Source organism: Puma concolor, chromosome A3 (assembly GCF_028749965.1).
Source record: "Puma concolor isolate L17-30 chromosome A3, mPumCon1.1.hap2, whole genome shotgun sequence".
Classification (NCBI taxonomy): domain Eukaryota; kingdom Metazoa; phylum Chordata; class Mammalia; order Carnivora; family Felidae; genus Puma; species Puma concolor.
The window spans coordinates 62,716,555-62,743,209 of NC_141669.1; the positions used below are offsets into that span (position 1 = coordinate 62,716,555).

General features: G+C 42.4%; 1 long non-coding RNA gene across 1 annotated transcript in view; it reads left to right on the plus strand.

The window, feature by feature from the left end:
- Positions 1–2,815: 2,815 nt before the first annotated feature.
- LOC147582502 (uncharacterized) overlaps positions 2,816–26,655 on the plus strand; it is a 181,637-nt gene continuing 157,797 nt past the window's right edge. Inside the window, exon 1 of the long non-coding RNA XR_015248732.1 lies at positions 2,816–2,901. This is a non-coding gene — a long non-coding RNA (uncharacterized LOC147582502). The remainder of the gene's footprint in view (positions 2,902–26,655) is intronic.

Below are 26,655 nucleotides of genomic sequence, written 5' to 3' on the forward strand. Positions count from 1 at the left end.
GAAAGGGTAGGGTGAGTGGAAGGCAGAAAAAATGAGCCAGGACACCTTTGTGGAGGAAGGGGCAGGAGGGGCAGAGGGAATGGAAGCATTAGCAAAGGGTTCTGGAAGCACAGTCTAGACATTTCCCCTTTGTGTTCAGCACTCAGGTCAGATTCCCAGGATGACAGGTCCTGAAAGGAGCTGTCAGTTCCCTAACCTGTGGAACTTGTCAACTGGACATTGTCCCCCCTCTCTGCTTTGGTCTAATTTTATTGATTGATTGATTGTTTTTTTAAATGTAATTTATTGACAAGTTGGTTTCCATACAACACCCAGTGCTCATCCCAAGAAGTGCCCTCCTTATTGCCCATCACCCATTTTCCCCTCTCCCCCACCCTCATCAACCCTCAGTTTGTTCTCAGTATCCAAGGGTCTCTTATGGTTTGCCTCCCTTCCGCTCTGTAACTTGGTTTTTTTCCCCTTCCTCTCCCCCATGGGCTTCTGTTAAGTTTCTTAAGATCCATCCACCTATGAGTGAAAATATATGGTATCTGTCTTTCTCTGACTGACTTGTTTCACTTAGCATAATACCTTCCAGTTCCATCCACGTTGCTGCAAATGGCCAGATTTCATTCTTTCTCATTGCCAAGTAGTATTCTATTGTATATATAAACCACATCTTTTTTATCCATTTGTCAGTTGATGGACATTTAGGCTCTTTCCATAATTTGGCTATTGTTGAAAGTGCTGCTATAAACATTGGGGTACATGTTCCTGTATGCATCAGCACTCCTGTGTCCTTTGGGTAAATTCCTAGCAGTGCTATTGCTGGGTCATAGGGTAGTTCTATTTTTAATTTTTTGAGGAACCTCCATACTGTTTTCCAGAGCAGCTACACCAATTTGCATTCCCACCAAAAGTGCAAGAGGGTTCCTGTTTCTCCACATCTTGGCCAGCATCTATAGTCTCTCCTGATTTGTTCATTTTAGCCACTCTTGCTTTGGTCTAATTTTAATAACAATTTAAAAAAATGCCTGAACCTGGGGTTCAGTTACCACTGGAAGTGCCTAGTGCTGCCTGCCTCATAAACGTGGTGGATTTCAAGGAGGGGAAGTTAAATAATTTAGTTTGGTAGTAATCAAAATATTACTTCTATAGCAAAATAAGTATTAATAAGTCATGGAGTAGAAAACAAAATTCTAATGAATTCTTAAGATAAAGCATGGGATTTCTAAGAACTTTTTCCTTTCACTGAGCTGGGCTGTCAGACCCCTGGCAGTGTGGATCCACTCTTCTCTGACCTTTGGAGTATTTTGGGAGAGAAGCAGGAGCAGTGCTGCTGCTCAGTATCCCCCAGCCTTGCCCACCAGTTACCTAGGGCTCCAACCCAGCCCTCTCTGTGTGTGACTCCAGGGGACTCCCAGCCTCAGACTTCCACCTTGCATAATATTCTATAAACTTGGGGGTGGAATCACTTGCAAAGGAAGACAGGAACCCCAGAGGCCTTGGAGAAAAAAGAATAGAAACATAGGACTCAAAAGCAAAAAATTATGCACATGCGAAAAGACAATGTAAACAAATTTATAAGACAGATGACCGACTGGGAGAAGATATTTGCATCCCATATAAAGGATTACAATTCTTAATATATAAGAATTCTTAATATATAAGGCCTTACAAACAGTAAAAGACAGCCCATATAAAAATGGACAAAAATATGAACAGGTAATTTACAGAAAAATATATATCAGTGGCTGATAAACATTTGTAGTTTAAAAAAATTTTTTTTAATGTTTTTTTATTTTTGAGAGAAAGAGAGACAGAGCACGAGTGGGGGAGGGGCAGAGAGAGAGGGAGAGACAGAATCCAAAACAGGCTCTAGGCTCTGAGCTGTCAGCACAGAACCCAACATGGGACTTGAACTCACAAACCCTGAGATCATGACCTGAACCGGAGTCGGATGCTGAACTGACTGAGCCACCCAGGCGCCCCTGGCTGATAAACATTTGAAAAGATACTCAGCCTTACTAGTTATTAAAGAAATGTTACACACTAGCATATAATTGTTTTTTCACCTAGGAGAGTTGCAAAAACGAAAACACATTGATACTGACAAGCATTCAGGGAAATGGGCAGACACATATAGTATCAGTGGGAATGGGTATATGGGTACAGACTTTCTGGTGAGTAGTTTTGCTGGATTCCTTAGAATTTAAAATGCTCTTGTGTAGTACCTAAAAAATAAAATAATAATAGGAGTATTGTATCTATATTAAGGATATATGTATAATGACATTCTTCACAATTCTTTGTGAAATGGCTGTAATTTAAATGTTCATTCGGTAAGAGGGGAAATGGTGAGATGTACAGTTCCATGCAGTGATGGAAGATGATGCATCATATTGCCTTATTAGGCAAATCTTTATATGCTGATATGAGCAGAAACACAGTGCAGGCCAACAGCCTGATCACTTGCTTTTTGATTAAAAAAAAAAAAAAGATGTGTGTCTATGTATGTTATGTTATTGAAACATAAGTACAAATCAGGAAAGAGCAATGCACCAAACTCCAAAGAGGGCTGTAGTTGGTGAGATTAGAGATGGCTTTTCTTTTATATGTTTTGTAGTGTTTTTCAGAGGTTAAACAATACGTGAACAAATGCATTTTGTGAGCTCATTCTGCCCCCAGTATTCACTATTTTGTGTTCCTGGTTAGGCGTCCAGATGAATATCCTTCCCCCCCTTACTATACTCATCGTATAGTACTATACTCATTGTATAGTACTATACTCATGCCCTCTTGACCTCGGTGTTTCATCCAGCCTCTCTATTTTGCAGATGAGTGTGCAAGGCTCCGAGGGACCATGTGTCTCCATTTCCTGAGGACAACCTTGGTTTATCTGTCATCTCAGCATCCTGTCTGGTTAGTTTTCCCCTTCAGTCTCAGATGTGTTCTGTTCTGGACTATAAATTACACAGCTCCGCTGCTTAAAAAGGCCAGATAACAGTTGAAGTTCACACAGTAGGTGAGAGGTGGAGGCAGGGATTAAACTCAGAGCTCCTAATTTCATTAGATTTGGTAAAAGGCAATTCTTGCCCTCAGTGAGCTTCTAGTAACTTTTGACGAGAAAAAGTATTTTCTCACAAAGGCAGATAGTTCTCTGGAAAATACTGGATTTAGAATCAGGCTGGATTTAATTTTTAGTGCTGCCTCTAGTTACTGGCTGTTCTCTCAGCTCAGCTCCTTTTCTGTAAAATGGGGTTAATAGTGCAGGTCTCAGGGGATTGATGTATTAAATACAGTGCTGAACATAATGCTTAGTACATGAACTTCATTTATGAAAAGAGCAGTCCAGAGTAATTCTAAATAATGTAAAGCTCTAAGTGTGTGGAATTCTCTGTCATATAAAATGAAATTTTCAATGTGACCAGGCACCCAAGGACACCAGGCACCTTGAACAAACCCGTTCTCATTTCATAGATGCTCTTTCCAAATATCTGAGGGAAAATGTGTTTTAAGGATGCTGGAACATGGAGAAACTTTGAGTTGCTTGTCAGAAGTCAAAGTTGATGGCTAAGAGCTTTGGTTCTCTCAGGTGTGTGGTGTGGAGTCAGAGCCTCTTGCAGTCAGAAGGGAACTTGGAAATGATGTGGGGTCACTAGGGGCAGACATGGCTCCAGCAGCCTTCCGTAGCCAGAACCTATACTGTCCTGCACTGATCCTGTTGGGAAACAACCACAAGAGGTCTTCTGGTCCTCTCTCTGGTCTCTAGCTTTCCTCCTATAGGAGTCCTAGCTGTGAAGAGCCTCTGAAAGGCCACATCTCTCTTAGAGCACCTGCCACCCAGCTGGTTAGAAGCCTGGGTCACAGGTGCTTCGTGGCCAGTTCACACCCTCTGTGTCCCTGGCAATGGCCGAGTCTGTAGGTAAATACCTCTTGTGTTTCCTGCTCAGTACAGTAGAGGGTTTTTGGGTGTTCACTTCTGAACTAGCAACAGGAAGGGACAAAGGACCTGGATGAAAACAACAACAACAAAAACACTTTTTTACACTTCAGAGGGACACTTGGTCTTTGCACATTTGAACCTAAAAATCTCCCTCATTCTTAGCTCAGCAGTGAACAAAATTTAGAAGGGTTCGTGGGTAGTTTTAGTTTCCATTTCCCATGTTTTCTTTCCTTTTAGTTTGTAGCATTTTCTTCTGCATTTTTCAAAGAAGGTAGAATATTCCAGCACAACAAAGGCATATTTTAAAGGGCTACATGCTGAACATGAACTAATATTATTGGACAAAAAGTTTTAGACTATTCTGCTCTTATGTTTATCACAACAATAATTTCTAATATTTTGTGAACATTCGCTATGTGCCAGACACTGCCAAGTGCTTTACAAGCATGATCTCATTTAATTCTATTAAGAACCTCTGAGTTTGATGCTGTTATTATCTCTGTTATTCAAATGCTGAGACCAAGGCTTAAAGAAATTAACTTGCCCAAAGTTCCCAGCTAGAAAATTCCAGAGTCTGAAGGCAGATCTCTCTGATGTCAACAACCATGTCTTAATTGTATATTGTATTGCCTTCCATCATGCCTGTTAACCTACAGTATGCCAGGCAGTGTCCTAAAGAAGAGTTCTGTTGTTGGCAGGTTTTGACGATGAATTTCAATGGCACACTTGAAATATTTTTGCCCGGTTCTGATTGACACCTCCCTCTTCCTCCACCTCCTTCATTTTTTTTTTCTTTCCTTTCCTTTCCTTTCCTTTCCTTTCCTTTCCTTTCCTTTCCTTTCCTTTCCTTTCCTTTCCTTTCCTTTCCTTTCCTTTTCTTTTCTTTCTTTCTTTCTTTCTTTTTTTTTTTTAGAAGAAAGTCCCAAATACCTGCTGGTTGCCATATCTTCCAGCTTATGTGGTCAACATTTAATTACATTAGCATTTGTTTTCACTAAAAAGTAATCACATTACTGCCTTTCATGTCACATTAGTGAAAATGGATACCAATATGATACATATTAATAGAATATGATGGGAAATTGCTAATACAATTAGACTTTCACATTTTATTAGTTCTGGAGTGACACCATACGCTGAAGAACAGCTCACTTTAGTGGTGATGAAGAACAAGGTGGAAAGTGGTAGATGCCTTTCTATCCTGCATAGACAGAGCAGGCTCCCAGGGGGCCCTGGTACGTTCATGGGGCCCCACTCTCAGTTTCTGAGCCCCACTTCCTGTTTCTTCCTGTAACATGAGCACCTTTTGGATTTGGGCTGGGAGAGGAGTTCCTCCTTCACAGCCAGGCTGTGTTGCCTGACTTGTGGTCATTAAAGTATCATATGACATGATACTGCCTGGGTGGCCCCAGATCAGATAGAATTAATATTTTATTATCCCTTCTGTGGCGGGTGCTGGTGAAGAGGGGGGGACACAGGCAGGGAAAATGTCCCCAGGGCCCTTCCCAACTCTCATCCGCAGATTTCACATAGGGCTCTGTCTTTGTCTTGGGGCCTCAGGAGTACCATTTGTTGTTTTGGCTTCTCAGAGGTCCCCCTGTTTTCCATTCTTTTCTTCCTGCCCATCCCCCCTTTTCTGCATTCACCCAAGTGATCTCTTGGAGGAAATCTCTTGACCATGTCACTGGTGGACATCTATAGGCTCATTGTTTGAAGGACAGCTACAGTTTATACTCAGTCCTGGTTAATTGTCTCCTGCCACATTAGATCCTACTCCTGTGACTTTGTCTCCTTATGTCCCCCACTTGAAACACTGTCCAAACCCAATTTGTCTTTTAAGGACCATTTCAAATCGTACTTTTTCTACGAAGCCATCCCTGTGTACTGTAGGCTGATGTTACCCCTGAATCGAACATACATTTGTATACTTGCTTGTATGTTCTCATATGACTTCACTAACAAGTTACAGTGGCTACTTCCTGGCCTTGTTCAAAAGAAAAAATGTGATTCCAAACTGAGAGTGAAGCAGACAGAACCTTGTAAAGTTAATGTTAGACTTGAAAGGACACGAGGGCCACTGTGGACTCCCTAGGGTATGGGGTGTGGTGCAGTCTGATTAAGTAGCAACAGGGACTCGGAGAGGGGCAGCACCCTTGCTTCCAGCCTATTTCTTGGCATTTTTATTTTATCTGTCTTACCCTGGAACAAGATCCAGAACTTGGGACCTTGGACGGAAAGGCTGTGTTGTGACAATTGGGAAGACAAACTGTGGCAATTAAGGAAGATGCCTACTGCCTCGGCAAAGGATTTATTTTGAGGGGAGGGGAGGTAGAGGAAAAGAGATAAAGGTGGAAATGGCCTTTAAGTAATAGGTAATTTGCTGTGGAGAAAGCTACACGCTGTGGAAAAAATAAAAAGAGACCTTCTAGCCTCAGAATAGTTAGGCATCCTAAACCAGTATGGCAGCAGGGATTTCACTGGCCAGCCTTTTCTTGCTCCTCTGCAGGGAGGGCGCCATGGGAAGCTCTGAGAGAACAGCGGAAGGCAGCTGACTGGGAACTTGCCCTCCAGAAGCCCATGACGCTCCATGGCCTAGGAGCAAGCTCTCTGGTCTGCAGAGTGGGAAGGCCGTGTGTACACTTTGGATTTCTGTCTTGAAGAACTGAAGGATGCTACATTAGGTGATGTGTAAGGTCACTTCCTCCTCTGTAGTTCTGTAACTCTCTTGAAGAGTGCATATACCTGGTGTCAAATGAGAGATCCTGAGCATCAGACTAGGTGTTGTAGTTTGCAGAGGTGGGTAAGGATATTGGGGTGGGGGGACCCCATAGGATCTGGATTGCTGGAGCAGGAGGGCTGGAGGATGCTCTCAAGAGCAGGAGAAGGTGCTAGCAAAGGTGGGTGGCAGGAATTTCCTGCCAGATATGGAGGGTTGTGAATGAGAGGATTTCTGTAGGGAGGCTGGATTGCAAGGCTGGAGCCAGATGGTTGGCAGCATGGGATGGCAGTCTAGAAAGTGGGGACTTGACCTTGTAGGTATAAGGAAGCCAGTGAAGGCAAATTCTGTCTTTTGCTGGAGCTTGGCTCTCTGATGGCTCACAAAGGGCTCCTAGGAAGGCAGCTAGTTCTGTCCAGTCAATTGTGCAGGCCCTGGAGTGCTGGCAGATGATCTTGTTGTCAAAGCTGGGGGTCCTGTGGGAGGTGGGTGTGAAGGAAGCCAACCGGGGGTGGGGTTGGATGTTGGATGAGTAGGTTTGCTTATCAGTTTTCAAAGTGAAGGGTAGGCTGAGGGTGTAATCGGGGGCCTCTTTTAAAATTCATTTTCAGTCTGCCTCTTAGAGGGTGAGAAGCTTTCAAAGTAAAGTGAATTAAGTCCCCGGATAAAGTCCCCACTCGGCATGGCATCGTCAGTTCTACGTCTCCCATCCAGGTGTCTGGGCTTTTTCACTCTTGCCTTTTAAGAACACACAGAGACACAGTTTGAAGGTGACTGTGGGAGCGTGCCTGGCTTAGGCCGAGTCCCACAAGATCCCACACAAGGTGAGAGTAAAATTGAGGCAAGGGCCAATGACTTCGTGAACCCCAAGAGTCCTGACCCAGTGTTCCAGGCCTGGGGGTTCTGGCCACGAAATGTCCCCTGAGGCGGAGAACCATTTCATTAGCATTGCATCACCACTGCTGCCGTCACTGGGAGGATAACCCAGCATCAAAACATGCCATTGACTGGTGTGGTCCTTTTTATTTGTTCTCCTTCCTCCCAGTGTATTTCCTAAAGGCGCATGTAAAACGGGTATTTGTAAGTTCCGTGGATTACATATTGAAATCGTTATCACCATTCAGGCCACTATAACAAACAATACTGATTATAGAGCAGGGATATATTTTGTAATTATAATGTTCTTCAAACTTCTCTGATTGACACTCAGCGTATTTAAACAGGGATGATCAAAAATTATGTTCACAGCGCGGGCCTTGTCTTCCCTTTGGCAGCACAAAAACTCGCCTCAGTAGGTAACAGCCACCAGGCTGCCTTTGAGCAGCTGTGTCGAGATGGGATTCAGTTTCTTTGGGGGTGGGGGTGGGGGAAGACACCCCAGCTTTCAAATCAAAGACAATTCAGTTTAGAGAAAGATGTACCTTGTGGAAATAAATAAAAGGAGGCGCAGTGTACCGTCAGCTGGCCGTCTTAAATCAATAATGCAGGCAGTCCATCTTGCATGCCCATTCAGCTCCTCACTCATTCTGAGCGACGGGGAGGGGCCCCCGCCTTCCAGCCTGGGCCCACAATAAAAGCCGTTGTCGAGAGATGTCCGGGGATGCAAGTGAATCTTGCTCTGCTCTTCAAGGCCTCTCTGGAGCTGGCCTGGCAGTGTGCCTGCCAGAGGTCTCAGGATGTTAATGTCCTTTACCTCCAGAGCACATCAATCTGCATCCATTATTTTGCCAAGCAGGGACACCTGGACGGGAGGCTCTATTTTCTTTCAGTGGCCCCTGGCTTATAAAACAAAACCAGCAAAGAGCACGTAATCCCTTTGAGTATTCTTGTGGTGTGCCTAATGGGGGATTTTGAGAGTGCCAGGTACTGTGAGAAGACTCTGGGAAAGAAAAAAAAAAAAAAAAAAAAAAAGGAAGGCAGAGTTTTTTAATCATCTTTGTTTACAAAGTGGTAACATTGAGTCTTGAGTCAAAGGGAATAGTTTCCAGGTAGAAAAGTCTCGGGTTTGTTTTTTGTCAGCTGCCAGCTACCAGCATGTCTCCTCCAAACTTTGCACAAAATCAACTTACCTTGATTTAAGTAACAAAGAAAAGGACTTGGGGGTTAAAAGGGTGGGAAAGGGGGAAGCTTTTAAAAGATTATCCTTTTGGAGTTTTGATAGATTAAGAGGGTGATCAGACTAGGCAGCATCTTAATAATAGGGCCATGTGAATTTTGGCTAGACTAATGGAAGCTCTTTTGTCAATTTCCTGTACCCTGTACTTGACAGGACTCAGGAAATGGCAGGACTGGCTCACCTTTGATACCTAGAAGGGGCTTAATGAGATTTAAAGATGTGCTACCATGACTGGAGTTTCCCACATTAAGTTTAAGTTACACACAAACTCCTCCTTTGCACCAGTCCCTAGCTGGCTTTGTTGCCTGTCTGCCGGAATCCAAAACGTGTTTTCTCTATAGAAGTAACAGCTGAAAGTGGGCAGCTGAGTTTCTGAACAGAAATTGTTTTTCTAAGAAGGTTTTTTTTTTTTTTTTTTTTTTTGGTTCCATTCAGGACTGTGTCTCTGAAATATTATCTATCATAAAAAACATGACATGAATTTACTATGGCAGTCAGCTGCAATTTTTAAATACACTTGTTAGGTTAGTGAGTAACATCTTCCCTTCCCAAAGAGACAGAGAAGAGAGGGAACATCAGACTGTTATTTCTTGGGGGTGGATGGGGAGGGGTGTGGGCCAGGCCATGACAGAACGTGTGAGCTCAGATGGGGCCCAAATGTTTCTGATGGAATATTTGAGCTGGAGATATTCAACGGGAAAGATCCCGCCTCAGGGAGCACCCTGTCAGCTGGAAAGGGGCCGGGAGTCATGATGAGTCTGTGTGTGACTGTTATGTGGGCTTGAGGGTGGAGCTTCGTGGGCAGGGCATGGGGGTTGCAAAGTCATTCTTGCTAAACCTTTATGAGTGTGGATTTTTAGGTGACCCCCGAGGAAGCAAAAAGGTTTGTCTCTGGCAGTGATTCTGGTGAGGCTGTGGTAGAATAGAACAGACCCTAGTTAAAGTGGGTGAGAAATGCTTTCAGAATCCTGTTCATTCTGGTAACTGCTTCCTGTGGACATTAGGCCTGGTTGCTGGAGGTGAAAGCTCCTGTGTTGGCCCTAAGGCTAGAGATCCTGTACCATACCACCTGCTGAGAGTAGACCTCCCTCTCTGGGAGGCTGCCAGCCAGGACTTGCTTGCCATTCCACAGCTTCTTTTGATTTCTAGTCCTGAGGGGTTGTAGATAAACTTGGCTGTAGCATGTTCTCTGTCCATTTCAAGTAAAAGCTCAAGTTGTTGGTCTTTAGCATTTTGGTTATCTGCACACACCTGTAGAAGTAGCCCCTGGGCTCCTGCATTGGGGTGGCCATGGCCCCCTGCCTGTCTGTTGTCATAGGCAGAATCAGGCCTGGAATACTGCTTCCAGATTTTGAATCAGACAACAGGATGTTCATATTTCCCAAAGAATCAGGGCCTGAGTTTCCTGGGAGCCAAGCCGATAACCAAGCCGAAAGATTGATATTTAAAGGGGCAAAAAGCTCCCAGGAATATTTCAAGCTGATTTTCAAGGTATGCAGTATCCATATTTTAATTTTGGATTGTCCCCAGATATACTTAAAGAATCGATGAGAAAAAGTGGGATAGATAGGTCTTTTTAGATCTAGTTCAAGTTTTTCTGTTTTACCTCATCTAGCCTTATTAGAATGGATTCTCTTTCTTCTTTTTTTCCCCATCTGATGCTCAGGATTTATAAATATCAGATCCCCCTTTGCCATCATTGGCCTGGCATCAGCTAACCTTTCTCTCTCAGTTTTCCTTCTATGGTATTTGAGCCACCACTTGGGAGAAATCAAATATAAACTGACCTATTTTACAGATAGGCTGAGAAATTTGTATGATTTTTTTTTAATGCACATCTGTTTAAGATATCCACAAATAGAAGCCATTGGAATACTCACATGTGGCTCCTAAAATTGTGAGAAGGGCCAGGTGAGGTTGGAGGGTACATGTTCAGGAGCCCCAGGAGGAGCCTGGCTGATGTGGCTGTGGGCCAGGGGCTGTCGGATGTACCACCTATGATGAAGACCAATGTGCATGAGAGCTGGGAGGCACCCTGACTTCAGTCCAATGCCAGTGCCACCACTTGGTAGCTGTGTGACTTTGACAAATCACTTAGAGTTTCTGAATGGTGCCCTTAGCTATGGAATGGGGATAATACCCACCTCATGAGATTCCTGTACACTTTCTGTTTTTTGTTTGTTTGTTTGTTTGTTTGTTTTTTAGTACAAGCCACAGTAAGAAATGCAGTACGTATCACAACCCAACCCACAGAAATACATACTCACACTTACGAAACTGAACCAAACCTTTCATGAAACAATTTTTACTTATATGCTAAAAGTAGCTCCTGATATTTTCTATTCTATTCTATTTTTCTTTGAACATGGTGATTATAATCCACCAAATTGATTTCAGGACCAAATAATAGGTTGCAATGCAGAATTTGACAAACACTATAGGCAATTAATACATCTCCATTCCCTTAATACTTTGAAGGACCAGAATCTTTGTTAATTAGGGTACAATAAGCCGTGCTACAGAAACAGCCTGACAGAGCTGGAGCATAACGCTGTGGAAGTTTATTTCTTGCTTTTATAAAGTTTGGTGCGGGGGTTGGGCAGGCTTTCAAGGCAGGTCTCCTCTGTCTGGATCCAAGTGGGTTCCATCTTATCACTTTGTCATCTTCATATCTGGCCTCCCCACTTGCCACCAAAACGAAGAAGAGAGACGGCATGTCTTCTGGATGCCTTTAAGGACTGGATCTGAAAGTTGTATTATTACTACTACCACCATTCTAATGGACAGAGCTCACTCAGGTACATGGTCCCAACCCAGTCGCTGGGGAGGCTGGAACACGCAGTCTTCCTGTGTGTGAAGGGGAAGGAGACAGTAAGGAGATTCAGTGAATGATACATACCGTGTAAGGTAGTGTTTAGACAGAACCCAGGGTGGTTCTTTGATATACTGAGGGTCAGCAATCGAGTAAGATGTAGGATTAGTCCAATTTGGGGTAATGTTGGCTAGCTGCAAAGAAACAGCCTGAATTAATGACTTCAGGGGGCTTCTTTGTGTTTTTTTTCAATGTCACCCTCATGATTCTAAAGTTTCACAGAACTCACTTGTGGGTGTAGATAGTTTTCTGCAACTAATATGAATTTACCTGTTGCTTGCTCTTAGGGGCTCAGTGGTGGCATTCTCATGGACAGTGGAGTAGGAATCAAAGCTCTGTTTCTGTTGGTGAGACCAGATGGTGCCTATTGCTCACTGGTAATTATAGCGAGCATTTATATTGAGTGCTTACTGTGTACTTTCAGGCATTGAGCTAAGCATTTCACAAGCTTCTTCTCAATTCATCATCATCACAGACTTATTAGGCAGAATCTTAGACATTTTAGTCCCCTTTTAAGATCATTTGTTCTGATAAGTTTACTTCACCAGTGAAGAAAAGCTCAAGTTCAGAGCTGTTATTTGCCCAGGGTTGCACAGCAACCTAGTTACACGTTAGTGGTTATACTAGGATCAAAAGCCCAGATTTCTTGATCCCTACAACAAGGACATGAGGGCAGTGTGAGGCACATTTTAGTGGTCATAGCAAAGTGTTAATTGAACCTTCAGTTTAGGATCTTCAGTTTTTCCCTGGGATATACACCAGGAATTCTAATTAGTGCTGGAATAGAATGCCCCAAACTGCAGATACTATTAAACTTCTAGTTTTCATTTGAACTGGTCATTTTAGGCAGAAGTAACCAAAGTTTTCTCAAAAGCCAACTCGGGTATGGGCCTGATAATTTAAACTGTTATCAACTTCAGGTAAAAATATACATCTAGATTGTAGTTAAAGATCTTTATCTGTGGTTTTTATTTGTTTTCACATAAATCTGCATGCTGTCCCCTATTACTCAGCAGTCCTTAGTTGCTACCAGTACTGAAGAGAAAAATTGGAATTTGCCAAAAGAATGCAAATGTGCTTCTGATAATGACAGGCTAGAGGGAGGGAGTTGGTTTAAGCCACAGCCTGAAGGATGTAAGTTGTTCTTAAGGAAAGACTTGCTAACGATGAAGCGATGAAGCAGTTAAACTCTCCTAGAGGTGACTGAGGAGGGTTCTACTTCATCTCTCGTTTGGAGGTCTTTAAAGGTGCTTCTCCAGATTGGCTCTAGCCAGAGGTGCCGACCTGTGACTTCCTGGGTTTTCTCCCCTAGGCAGAGGGATTCTATGATTTCTTGAAGTTACCTTCTGCTACTCAGTGTCCTTAAGTAGTTACAGAAAGTAACAACCTGTGTTGTACTGTGTGTGTACCTGCACATACGCGGTTTGCACATGTGTGGCCCATGTCCAAGTATTCTCTAGAATGCCTTCTGAGGAGGGCCAGAGGGCATGGATATTTGTTTATTTATACGAGGGAAAGAGAGAGAGAGGAAGGGAGAGAGGGAGGGGAGAATCCCAAGCAGGCTCTGCACTGTCAGAGTGCAGAGCCTGATGAGCGACTCGAACTCATGAACTGCGAGACCGTGACCTGATCCACAACCAAGAGTCAGTTGCTCAGTTGACTGAGCCACCCAGGCGCCCCCATAGGGCATGGATGTTTAGAAAGAGGTGTTCCTAGCCTGGCCTGGTTGGAATTTGTACTCTTACTGTCTTGGCATGGATTAGCAAAATGTAACAGGTGACATTCTTTTTCTGTTTGACACCTCCCCCCCTTCCCTTTTATATTTCAGGATCAGGAAAAGGGCAAAAATTTGACACTAGTCAGGTAGGTGCTTCCAGCATCTTCCTCCACCTCTGCCTCTGCAGATGTGTAGGCCCCATCCAGCTCGCAATTTACCATGTGTCCTGAAAGGGGCGCAGGGAAGAGGTGCTGTATCTCATGGCTTTGCTGTTAGCCAGTGTGTGAAGGGATGCACTGCTTGGGGGGCACTGAGGCTCCTGGGGCCTGCTGCAAGGTGTGCACTCAGCTGGGGAGAGCATATCTGTGCTCTGCATTTACTGATAATTTTATACTGGAAACCAAGCTTTTCTGCCTCAACACCGACTCCTGATATTCTTGCATAATGTGTTTGACATTTCTGAGACAGTGCAGTCTGGGAGAATGAGCACTGAATAGGGAATCAGGAGTGCCAGTTTTTTGTCCTGATTTGGCTGTTGACCTGCTCCTTCTCCCTAGGCAGGTCACCTAACCTCTCTGTGCCTCATTACCCTCCTTTCCCCACCTGGAAAATAAAGACCATTTCCTCTACCTGCTCTAACTCAGAGACCTCAGGGGCATCCAGGCACTTTACTTGGGGAAGGTGTCCTCTCCACTCATGATGGGTGTTTTTGTCTTTGTTGTGATTATAGTTATTCATTTTTTATTGGCTCAGTAGAAACCACTGTGAACCTAGTATCGGAGGACAAACCGTATCTTACTCAATCTACTATTGAGATGTGATCTTTCAGAGCTATGATATAATTTCCAAGTGCTGCCTTCTGAATGCAAGCCAGCATTTTGTCCTAACTCTTGAGACCTAGTTATATGGGTCCCCATTCTGAGATTTGTCACCATCCTTCTTTCACTTTTTTGTTGGACAAGGTAGGTTCCTTTTTGTTTTTGTTTTTGTTTTTTTTACATTCTAAAGATTTATGAGCTCCCTTCCTCTGTCCCAATCCTACTCTTTAAAAAATTCTTTTTGTATGTCCTGGGTGGAAGAAAGTCTCCTGAGGCTTATCACCTGCAGATGGTGCTTCTGAAAAGGAAACTGTTTCAGAAAGTTCCAAGCACTGAAAATGGGTGTGTAATGAACCCTGTTTTGCATCTTTAATTATAGCATTTGCCACCGTGCATGCTGTAATCATGTGCTTTCTCTAGAGCCAAAGCAATGTGCAATTCCAGGTCCATTCATTAGCAAACCGGCAAATCAATCACAGGTCTTGTCAAAAACATCACTGCAGTGTGGGGGTCCCTTTGCATAGACCATGGGATCACATCTACAATGGACCTCTTCTCCCCAAGGGGTTCAGAGGGCTTCTTAACAAATGACTTGCTCAAATGGGCAGGTTTTCTGATGTCTGTTTGTCTGTCTCTGTTGCTTCCTCTCTCCCTCCCTCCTTCCATGTCATATAGTGACTGCTGGTTCCTTGGAAAACATGACTTGCCTCTGGCATTTGACAAGTGAGGGATGCAAGAGGCAGATGTAGGGGACAGAGATGGAGATTTATATGATCCCAAGGGAGTGCCCAGAAGGCCTCTTGGCTTACAAATTCAGGTTTCACAAAGTATAAAATTCCTCCACCAGGGGTAGACTCTTGGGTTAAGCACTGCTCTTCGGGGAGAGGGGGCTTCACATTTAAATAGCAGATACTTGCAAGAGGTAAACCAGAGCCCCTACAGCTGTAAACTGTGTTGGTAGTGATGCGCTTTCCCTGGCCTGAGGGTCCTAGAGCAGAAGAGTGAGGACCTGCCAGGTGTCAGTGTGGAGACTGCAGCTTTGCTGTGGGAGAAAGGCTGGAAGGGGCTGGACGGTGTTGGACGGTGTTGAGGATCACCCTGGTTTCCTTCTTGGTCCTGTTGGAGCCTAGCCTTGGTAAGCAGAGATTGGGGCTAAGGTGATGAGAAGGATTAAGTAGGTGATAAAATCAGACCAACAGTGTTTAGAGTTCAGATGTCACAACTTCTGAATGATTTGCCAACGTCACATGAAGGTCTGGGCTTCTCTTAGGAAAGATCTTGAGTTTCTCTGTGAAGCACCTAAAGTTTCTCCAACATATCTATTATTAGTGGTAATGATAGTTATTATTAACATATTAGTGCCATATATTTGGTGCATATATATATATATGTATAATATATAAAACATAATATCATACAGTGTTTACTGTTTGTTGTCTCCTTCCCCTCCAGAGAATGTCAGTCCCTGAGGACAGCTTCTTTGTGTTCATTGTTGTATTCAGGTACTGAGAACACTGCCTGGCACACAGCGTAGTTGGTGCTCAATAAGTATGTGTTGGATAAGTTAGCATGTTTATTCTTCTCCTTGGTGTACGAGAATGCACTCTGTACCATTCTGGCGTCTACATACTACTCACTGCTGCCCCAGGAATCCTTTGACTTGGGAGCTTGGTGCCATCTTTCTTCTCTAGGGCCCTCTCAGCACTGGGACAATTGCAAACATTCGATTTCCACCCCTTTTCTTCAAGTGAGAAAGCTGTAAACAGTGATATGGCAGTCTCCACGATGCTTTTCTGCACGATGCCAGTGACGGTTTATTGCAAAGGGCAAGGCCTGGGATTGAATGTAAACAAACACAGCCCACGAGTTTAAAATAGACCATTGAGCAGCTCACAAAATAGGTCCCTTGTTTTTAAAAGAGCAGTGGACGCTCTCAAGAAATAATAAGAAATAATAAGTTTGGAAGCTGGATGGAAAGCTCTGATGCTTTCTGGCTGCGTTTGTCCTCCGAACTTTCTTTGCGCTTGGCACGCCTGTGATACAGCCTCTGCCAGCCACGGCCCAGGAGCTGCAGGCGATAGAAAGTTTATCTTGCTGCTAAAGGGAAATGGAAATGTCTTTGAAAAAGCTGCACCATTGCTTGTTGTGCTAAGATCCGAGACACACAGACGTCCTTTGCAGAGGGAGTCCAGTGTTCATCCCAAGAGGAGTGTGAGACTTGAGGGTTGACAAAATCAGGTTCTGGAACACGTTTGACCTCAAGACATTTTCTCAACGTCACCAAACCCATGCTTCCGCAACTGCAGAAGTGGACCGTTACTACCTACTTTATAGACTTGTTTGAAATGAGGTGATGTGAACGTCAATTCCGTGGGTTTGGGGCTGCCTTTGTTGTATTCGTTTCTGTACGCCCAGCACCTCACACCGCGCCTGGCATCTGATAGGTGACAGCAGCACTCACCCCTTCTACAAAGGAGCAGTAGAGGACAGCAGAGATCCTTTGTCAGCAGTTTGGAGGCATAAATAGCATTCTTTTCCCTTCCTTCCCTCCAGAATCTTTGTTCTTTTAGAAACAAATGTAAACATACACCCACAAATAATATATTAGTACATTCTCATTGTAAAACATTTTAACAAGTAAGAAATATATCCCACTTCTTCCCAAAATAAGTACCGTGGAAGTGTTTCTTTCCAGAGACTATGTATCCTTATCCCCTCTCTTTCTCTGTCTGTATCTCTATCATGTTTTTCTGTAGCTAAAGGCCTATCTTCCTCTTTGCCTATTTGTGACGATTAATTTTATGTGTCAACTGGGGCGAAAATGCATAGATCTTTAGTGAAACATTATTCTGGATGTTTTGTGAAGGTGGTTTTAGATGAGATTAACATTTAAATTGGTGGGCATCCATGATATGGGTAGGTCTCATCCAGTCAGGTTGATGGCCTTGAACAAAGACTGCCTTTGGATTCCAACTGCAACTCTTCTCTGGGTCTCTAGCCTGCCAACCTACCTGGCAGATTTTGGACTTACCAGGCCTTCACAATCATGTGAGCCAATTCAGTAGTAGAACTAATAAATCGCTCTGTCTATATGTACATCCTGTTGGTTTTGTTGCTCTAGGGGACCCTAAAACCCGATCTCTCTCTATCTTACCCTATCCTGTCCTAGCCTGCCCTTTTTTCCTTCCATCTGTCCATCCATCCATAGCAGGATAATTTATTGAGATTAATTTGTATTCCATTCTTAGTCTATTTTCTTCTCCCATTCTAAGAAGGCAGCCAGCTTGGTATTATAAAGTCAAAACAGAAATTGTCTGCCCCCAGCTTCCCTTTCTGACAGCTTTAGCAACTTGGGTGTAGGGGCATGGTAGGACTGGAAAAGAGGCAGAAACTCTGAGATGGGGAGATAGGGAGATGCCCCAAGACCAGGGGCAAGTTTTATGGGATGGGGCTTTGTGCATATGTTTACCTTTTCCATAGGCAAGGACAGGGCCTATGGGAGGGCATAAGTTGTCTCTTGTGCCCAAGGAGGCACTTCAGTCACCAGACTCTTCTACAAAGATTCCCATGCCCCAAAGTGATAGAATGACTTCTTTCTTTTAGATAATGTAATAACCAGGGTAAACCAAAGGCTGGAAGGGCCACATGGACATTTTTCTTTTGTGTGACCCTGGAACCTTGGTATAACATGAGGGTAGGGAGTGGGGAGATACAGGTCAGAATAATGACTGGTACTATCTATAGTTCTTCAACTATAATAATGTTTATGTAAACATGTATATGTACTGAATGATTTTTAAAAACTTTTTTTTAATGTTTATTTTTGAGAGAGAGAGAGTGAGTGAGCAAGCGTGAGCAGGGAAGGGGCAGAGATAGGGAGAGACGGAGACAGAGAATCTGAAGCAAGCTCCAGGCTCTGAGCTGTCAGCACAGAGCCCGGTGCGGGGCTCAAACTCAAGAACTGTGAGATCATGACCTAAGCTGAAGTGAGATGGTTAACTGACTGAGCCACCCAGGTGCCCTTGTACTGAATGGTTTTAAGTGTTCCAAGTGTTTCTTTTTTCCTTCCTTTCTTCCTTTCTTCCTTTCTTCCTTCTTTCCTTTCCTTTCCTTTCCTTTCCTTTCCTTTCCTTTCCTTTCCTTTCCTTTCCTTTCCTTTCCTTTCCTTCCTTCCTTTCCCTCCCTCTTTTCTTTCTTCTTTCTTTTCTTTCTTTCTTTCTTTCTTTCTTTCTTTCTTTCTTTCTTTCTTTCTTTCTTTCTTTCTTTCTCTCTTTCTGAGTGTTCAAAGTGGGACTTGTATTTTTCATTCACTACATCTTGGATAACTTTCCATAACTCTCTCATTCTTTTAAATATTCTGTAAAATATTCCATATTACTGATGTACCTTAATTCATATAAACTATTTCCTATTGATAAATATTCAGATTGTTTCCATTTTAATTGTAAACAACACTCTAGTGAACATCCTTAACGCTGGGTAATTATTACCAATTGCTTGGAAAAGCTAACATCCACTCTTTCCAGAATTCTGTTCTACCTTCACATGTTTACGAACCCAGTTCTATGACAGGCTAGTGGGAATCCAGAGCAGACAGAAGAAACTGTTCTCCCCACTGGAGCCTGTGATCTTATGAAAAAAAGTGAGACCTGAAAAACAAGTGACTTTTTTCTGTGGCCACACAACACCATGGGCTAAAAAGTCAGAACTGGCAAGTCCAGGACTGGGGTGTCATAGGAGATTGAGACTGTTTCCAAGTGGGACAGAACCTTCCCTGATGAATTCTCCACCTTCTGTGACACTTCCTGTGAGCACTTGAGTGTGTGGCAAATCAGGCTTCTCTCTATAGTTACTAAAGCTGTTTACCTTACTTTATTTCCCTTTGGAGTTGTTACCTTGTTTTAAAGAATAAACTTGACAGAGCTAAAGTCCTATGCTTTCTTCCCCTGACAAGTTTGTGTGTATCACTGCTGTGCATACTTCTGTACTTTTAACATATATACATATTTCCATAAATAATATAAACTATTGTTTAAATGTTTTAAAATTCTACAGGTCTTTTCAGCAAGATGTAAACACACCTGGCCAGAGACTTAGTCTTTCTTTGTGAACCTGCCAGCCTTACATGGGTAGTTAGTGTGATATTCCCGCTTGACCAGATTCGAGAAAGTGGAGCCTAGGAGGCCTCTTCACCTTCCTTCTTCACACTCATCCCACCTCCCTCCTGGTGTCCCTCTCCTCAGATCCCTCCGCCAGGGGCCTGACATTTATTTCTGAAGGCTTTTGAAAGACTTTGGGCCAAGACCTTAGCTCATAAAAACTTAAAGATCTGTTCTCCAAGGAGCCTTTTTATGGGGAAACACCTGAGAGGGAACATTTAAAAGCTAAGGAGGAAATGTGTCTCTAGTAAGTGAACTGTGAGAGTGGACAGGGACCTTTTGGGCTCCTCTTTGGAGTGCTCCAGAAGTGGGAGTACGTGAAGGGATGCAGCCCTCCTTATGTCCTTGGCTAATGTTGGTAACTAGCTATGGAGAGGAACATGCCCCTCATAATGGCTGTCCCAGATCAGGAACAGGGCTCTCCCTGGTAGGGCTATTTAGAAAACTCCATTTTTGGTCACCTGATGGTAAAATGAGGTAAACAAGTATTGTCTCCCTTTTTAGATAGCCTTGTCTCTGGCCAGGGTGGACAAGCGAAAACTGGGAGGATGAAATACCTCTGCCCTCTAACTCTAAAAGGTGACAGGACCAAGTTCCTCTGGCCCTAGGTGAAGGTGCTCATTCCTTCCAGGGCACAGAGGATAAAGTAGCAGGGCTTTTTCTTTCCTTCCCTGCTTTCCTCCCTTCCTTCCTCCTTCTTTCATTCCTTCTTTCCAAATATCTAGGAAATGTGACTCTTCTTGTTTCAGATACTTGTACTTTAGTATGATTTGATTTAATCTGTTTTTTTTTTTTTTTTTTTTTTTTTTTTAAGCTGAAGGAATGCTAGTGTTGGCTGGGTCTTTTTGTGTTGGAAAGGGAAGTAACAAAGAAAAGAGGTACGAAAAGTTCCTTTTGATATAAGAACAATTTGTCATATGATTCTGCACCCCAAATACCCAGTCTCAAAGAGGCTATTTTTGCATCAGCCTTGTCACCCAAGACTCCATTCTTTCTCTTTTCTTCCCTTCCTTCCTCCTCCGACACTTCTGCATGTGTGTCTGAATATAGTAAAGTTGCTTTGAGCTTTTTTTTTTTTTTCAATTATTCAACAGCTTTCAAGTGGAGAAAAATTTGGGTCTTTTAATTTCATTTTTGGCTTTTTTTTTTTTTTTTTTGCATGTGTGTGTCTCCTTTCTGTTTGCTAAACAGTAATTGCGGATCTTCCTGGCCACCTTTAATACTCCCAGCTAATTATCCTGAAATAAATCTCTTTCAAGCCCGCATGCCAGCAGTTCTGGGATCCGAGCGGCTCTTTCAGCTCCCGGCTGCCTGTCACTCAAATGGGCCTCAGCTGCAACTCCGAATGATGAGTATTAACCTCCCGCTGGGAAGATTCGCCCAATCTCCCCACTTCCAACAGCAGCTCCCAGGGCCGCACCACGCTCCTACCTGTTAGCCTAAGCTGGGATTTTCTTTTGCTAACGCTGTGATTTTGAAAAGTGGAAGAGGATTCCTGGGAGAAGGACACTCAGTTAACCTTCTCCTAATTGCCATTCAAGTTGGAAAAGGGAGAGAAAGATGGTGGCTGTCCCAGGAGGGCAACTGGGCCACAGAGTGGCCTGCGGCCTTGCCAGGAAGCACACTGGTCTGTTTGTTGGTGAGTGTGCGTGAGTGTGTTTTGGCCCAGGGCTCTATGTTCATAGACTCCTACCTGAGGGTGGTTGATGGCTGGGATCTGGGGACAGGCCTTGATTTGGACTTAACTGTCTTCTCCGATGTCCTCCCTCCTTCTCAAATGTTCCTCACTGTTGTACTCTGGTAGTTCACTGGGTTCTCCTTTCTCCAATCTCGGCGATTCCCTTCCAGATTTTCCTTTGCCTTGTACAGCAAATTCATTTTTTTTTTCCTGTGTGTGTGTGTGTGTGTGTGCGTGCACATGCGTGTACACGTGTGTTTTGCTAACATCTAGCTTGTTTATTTGCTTAGAAATTTGTGGCTGGTCCCATTTGCCTCTCCTCAGTGATGCAGTGCTCTCCTCTCATTTCTCGTCTGATCCCATAGGCTTCCCAGCTTCCATACTAGATCATTGTAGTCAGAGAAAGGGATGGTTACTTGGGCAGGCCCCATAGCACAGTGGCAAATGGCACAGGCTTGGAAGTGACAGTACCCAGTGCCTGGCAAAGAGTAATCGTCTAGTTAAATGAGTGGATGAATACATCATAATGATGTAACATAACATATCTTGTCCCCACATATCAAGATACCTTCCTCTTAGATTGACTTCTTTGAAATCTTTTCTTCTTGTGGAAGACTGTTTACCGAATGTCAATTCCCCTCCTTGTGAGGAAAATTCCACTGCCTGGACACTGGCATCCACAGTCACCAAGACCTGATTTAGTCAATAAATGTTAACTAAAGCCAGTGTGTGTCACTTCAAGGTGGAAGCTGGAGTAACTTAGTATTCTCTCTCTTTTTTTTTTTCTGTCACATTTCTGGCAAAGTTGCAGATAGTGGCTGTTCCATGAGCTTAGATATTGGGGTGAGAGCCCCCAGTTGATGTGCTATTGGAGTATGGTGTGAACAAGAAATAAACCTTTGTAGTTTTATGCCACTGAAGTTGTGGGTTTTTAAGTGACTGTACCATAATCTGACTATCCTGACTGGTGCACAAATACACAGATATACTCATCTGTATTCATATGTGGTTTCTTATCCTCAGACTTTAAATGTACAATTTTTACCTGCCTCTGAATAAAGATCTTTTTCTACTTAGCTGGCCTCTTATTCTTCTCAGTAGTGCAAGCCAGATATCAGAAACCCAAATCTTGGCCAAAGAGATAGAGAAATGTGTTTGTTTAGATACTTGAACTAGGTAGGTAAGTCTTACATCATCACTGGATCTCTAGTAAATTATGTGGAACACCAAATAACTCCTATGTCTGTATATCATGTCTCAAGATAACAAAGCAGAGCTGCTACATATAGTTGTGAGGTTGTGCACTGAACAAGTAAGGGGCAGGGCATTCTCAAAGACTTCAGCTTGAATGGTCATGCAGATACTTTGCTGGGCCCCTTTAACAGAGGATCTGCTTATAAGAAATTTCCAGGAGCCAGGGAGCAACTGTGCACTCCACCATCAATACAGAACCACAGAGTTCATGCTGAATGATGTCTTGATGCTGAACATTGCTGAAATCCTTCAGGAAATTGTAATGGGAGGACCCCTTACAATGTTGTGTCTTTGTCACAACTCAAGCAAAATGAGTGCCTGATACTTCCAGGCTTCCTGCCATTCTCAGTTTGCCCCTTAACCTTCGCTCCAGAGAGGCCCACGGACTTGTGCTGTGTTGTGTCTTGGAGGACAGTGTTTTCTGGTTTTCCTTTTTGTGGTCTGTGCCTTCTGGGCCTGTCCAATAGGGGGGGCTAAGTAGATTTCACCTCACGTCCATCCCCTCTGGACTTTTATCCTCTATTCAGTTTCTGCTCTAGATTACTTTTGTCTGCCAAACCCTTGGTCTTGATTGGTCAAGGCTCTGCCCTAAGACATTGTGATGTTTTAATTCCAGTGAGCACTAGTTGAACAGTGAAATGTATAGTTACATGTGGGTCTTAGGTTTTCTTTCTTTCAGAGTGTTCCCTCTTCAATCTCTAGCATGTGGCAGAGAATAAAAACCATTAACTGTCAGAAGAATCCTCTGCAGCTGAATATTTCCTACATCTGTAAATCATCCTCCTACTGCCTGCGATGACAGTTATGCAAGTGACCTTTGGATTTCACAATTAAAAAAAAAATTTATGACCTGTAATCCCCACCATTCATGGGAATGCACCACACTGAGATTGTGAAATCAAAGAATGAGTGAAAAACAATCATCAATGAAAACAATAAGAAAATGATGGTTTGGATTGAAAGATACTGTATTGTAATAGGAAGAGCTCTAATCCCAACTCTACCACTGACTATCTGTGTGACCTTGAGTGGATCACTTAACCTCTCTGGGTCTTAGTTTTCCTACCTGTAAAATATGAAAGGATCCTTTTCATCTCTAGCATTTTACAGTTCTAGAATATAATGTTTATGAATATTAAATCATAATAATTTCAAAAATGTATGCTAGGCATGGTTATTTCTTAGGTTCCCTGAGAGATTCTTGTTAGTGCTTTTGATAACCTTTTTTATTGGGCTGATTTTTATCCCTTCAAAAGTTATTCCCAGAAAATTTTTGAAATTAACAAGGATAGCTATCTCCATTTCACATTTGAGACCTATTGAGATTATGTACTTTGTCCAAAATTACATAGGCCCTTCAGCAGGGAACGGAACCCAGAAATCCAGAGTCTCATACCATATATTAGACAAGAGAGAATTGTCTCTCCTATGCTATTACTAGTGGGAATTACTGAGACATGCTCTACAATAAATCAATGTTAATTGAATGTATTTTATATATTTAGTGGTGAATAAATAGTGGCTATAAATAACAATATAAATAAGAATAAATAAGGCTAGTATTCTCTAGCCTTAAAGAAGGTATGGTCTTGTGAGAGTCCCATTACATAAGCAGATGTAGGGAGTGCTGTGGTAAAAGTATTTTCAGGACTTCTTTCTCCAGTTAGGATAGAGTAAGGGTGGTGGGGGGGGGGAGGTTAACTCTCACCCAAAAAACTGAAATTGGACAAAATATATGAGATAATGGCTTTTAAGTCATTAGGCACAAGGTAACCATGGATGATATCCCTGAAATATGGGTAACAAATGAAATGAGCCCTATGGTCACTCCAGCTTAATGTCTAAAGAAAGTTTCTAAGCCATGGTACCAGAAAGGAAATCCCAGCAGTTTCTCTGAGTTCAGAACACATGACTACAAGTCTGGGAAGGCAAAGTGTAGAGTGCACAGGGCAGACTAGTGGAGTGGAGAGACCTCTATAGAGATCTGTAGAGGTTCCCATCAAATTGCCAGTTGCTGAGTACCTGAGTGGCTTGATTGATTGATCTCTGCTCAGGTCTCCGCTCTTGATCTTCGCTCAGGTCGTGATCTCATGGTTCATGAGTTTGAGCCCTGCATTGGGCTCAGTGCTGACAGTGAGCAGCCTGCTTGGGATTCTCTCTCCCTTTCTCTCTCTGCCCCTTCCCTGCTTGTGTGCACTCTTTATCTCTCTCTCAAAATAAATAAACATTAAAAAAATCACCAGTTGAGTGGTACTAATCAGTACATGCATGTGAGGAAACTAGTCAAGGCTAGAGAAGGAATCACCTACAAGGATTAGAGGGAACATATCTTTGCAGATCATATAGTGGCAGGAGTAGTTCCTATTTCCATCATTCAGAATAGAAAACCTCATAATCCACAGGACATTGAGTAGAGTACTCAGAAGAGTTTTGTCTTGGTAGTGGAAAACGTTAGCCAAAGATTAAATGTTGATCCCATCCAATGAAACATCCAAAAAAAAAGACCTAAAGAATCAAACTGTTTCCAAGAAACTTAACTGTGAGACAGAAAAACAACAACAACAACAACAAAAAACCTCAAATCATTTAGAGAAATACAAAAATATCCAGTACTCAACAAAGTTTATAGTGCCTAGCAATCTGATAAAAAGCAAAACAAAACTCAATAAGGCATGCAAAGAAGCAGGAAAATATGACCCATGATGAAGAGAAAACTCTGTTAATAGAAACCAACTAAGAAATTAAAAAATGATAGAATTTATAGTCATGGACACTAAAACAGTTATAACTGCTTTAAATTTGTAAATTCAAGAAACCAGCACCAGAGAAGAAAACATCAATGAACCTAAAGATGTAGCAATAGAAACTATTGATAATAAAACATAGGAAAACAAGATGAAAAAAATAGAAAACAAAAAACAGCACACTGATTTGTGGGACAACTCTATGTGGTCTAATATATGTGTCAGTGGACTCCTTAAAAAGGAAGAGAGAGAAGCAAGACAAAAAAAAAATCTGAAAAAATGGATAAAATTTTCCATTAGAAATGAGAAGCTTTGTGGGAAATGGATGTATAAGGTTGTAAGGTATGTATATATGAAGTATCATTATCACTCAAAGGTTGTGATAAAGATAAATATGGTAAACTCTAAAATACTAAAATAACATAGTTACAGCTACTAAACCAAAAAGCAAATGAAATGCAACAAAAATACTCAGTTAATCCAAAATGATGTAAGAAAGAAGTAAAAGGGAAAAGGTAGGACAGATAGAAAACCAACAGCAATATGAGAGGTTAAAATCCAACCATATCATTAATCACAGTAAATGTAAATGGTCCAAAAATCTCAATCAAAAGCCCTAAATTGTTGATAAAAAAAAAAAAAAAAACCAACCAACTCTAGATCATCCATAAAAAATCCATTTTAAGTCAAAGACAAATAAAAGTATGGAATGTATTATATAAACCAACACTAATAAAGAAAAAAGCAGGAGCAAGTATTTTAATACCAGAGAAAATAAATTTCTGAACAAAGAATATTACCTTGAATAAAGAGTGTCATTTCATAGAGACAAAAGTGCCAGTTTTCCAATGGGTTATTATAATCCTAAAGATATAAGAACTGAGAGAACAGTAAGAAGAAATAGATTACACAGTTATAATCAGAAATTTCAATATCTCCCAGTACTTGGTGGAATAAGAGGATAGAAAATCAGTAAGGATGTGGGAGACTTGGACAACACTATAAACGAACTTGTTCTAATTGACTTTTATAGTTCACACTACACAATAACAGCAGAATACACATTCTTTCCAAGTTTACGCAGAGTATTTTTTTTTTTTTTTTACTAAGATAGACCATATTCTGGTTCATAAAACAGGTCTCAATACATTTGATAGGATTCAAATCCAAGTATGTTCTCTGATCAGGAGGGAAGTAAATTAGAGCTAAATATAAAAGATATTTTGGAACCCCAAGATATTTGAAAATTATATAGCACACTTAAAATGCTTATGGGGCAGGGAGCGTGGGTGGCTCAGTTGGTTGCCTCTCTTTGTATTTATGTATATATATATCTATTAATTTAGAGAGTGCATGCCCATATGCAAACATATGTGGAGGGGCAGAGGAGAGAGGGAGAGCGAGAGGAGAGAGGGAGAGAAAAAATCCCAAGCAGGCTCTGTCAGTGCAGCACCCGACACAGGGCTCAATCTCACCACCGTGAGATCATGACTTGAGCTGAAATTAAGAGTCGTACACTTAACCAACTGAGCCACCCAGGCACCCCCATCTGACTCTTGATTTTGGCTCAGGTCATGATCTCATGGTTTGTGAGTTGGAGCTCTGAGTTGTACTCAACGCTGACAGTGCAGAGCCTGCTTAGGATTCTCTCTGCCT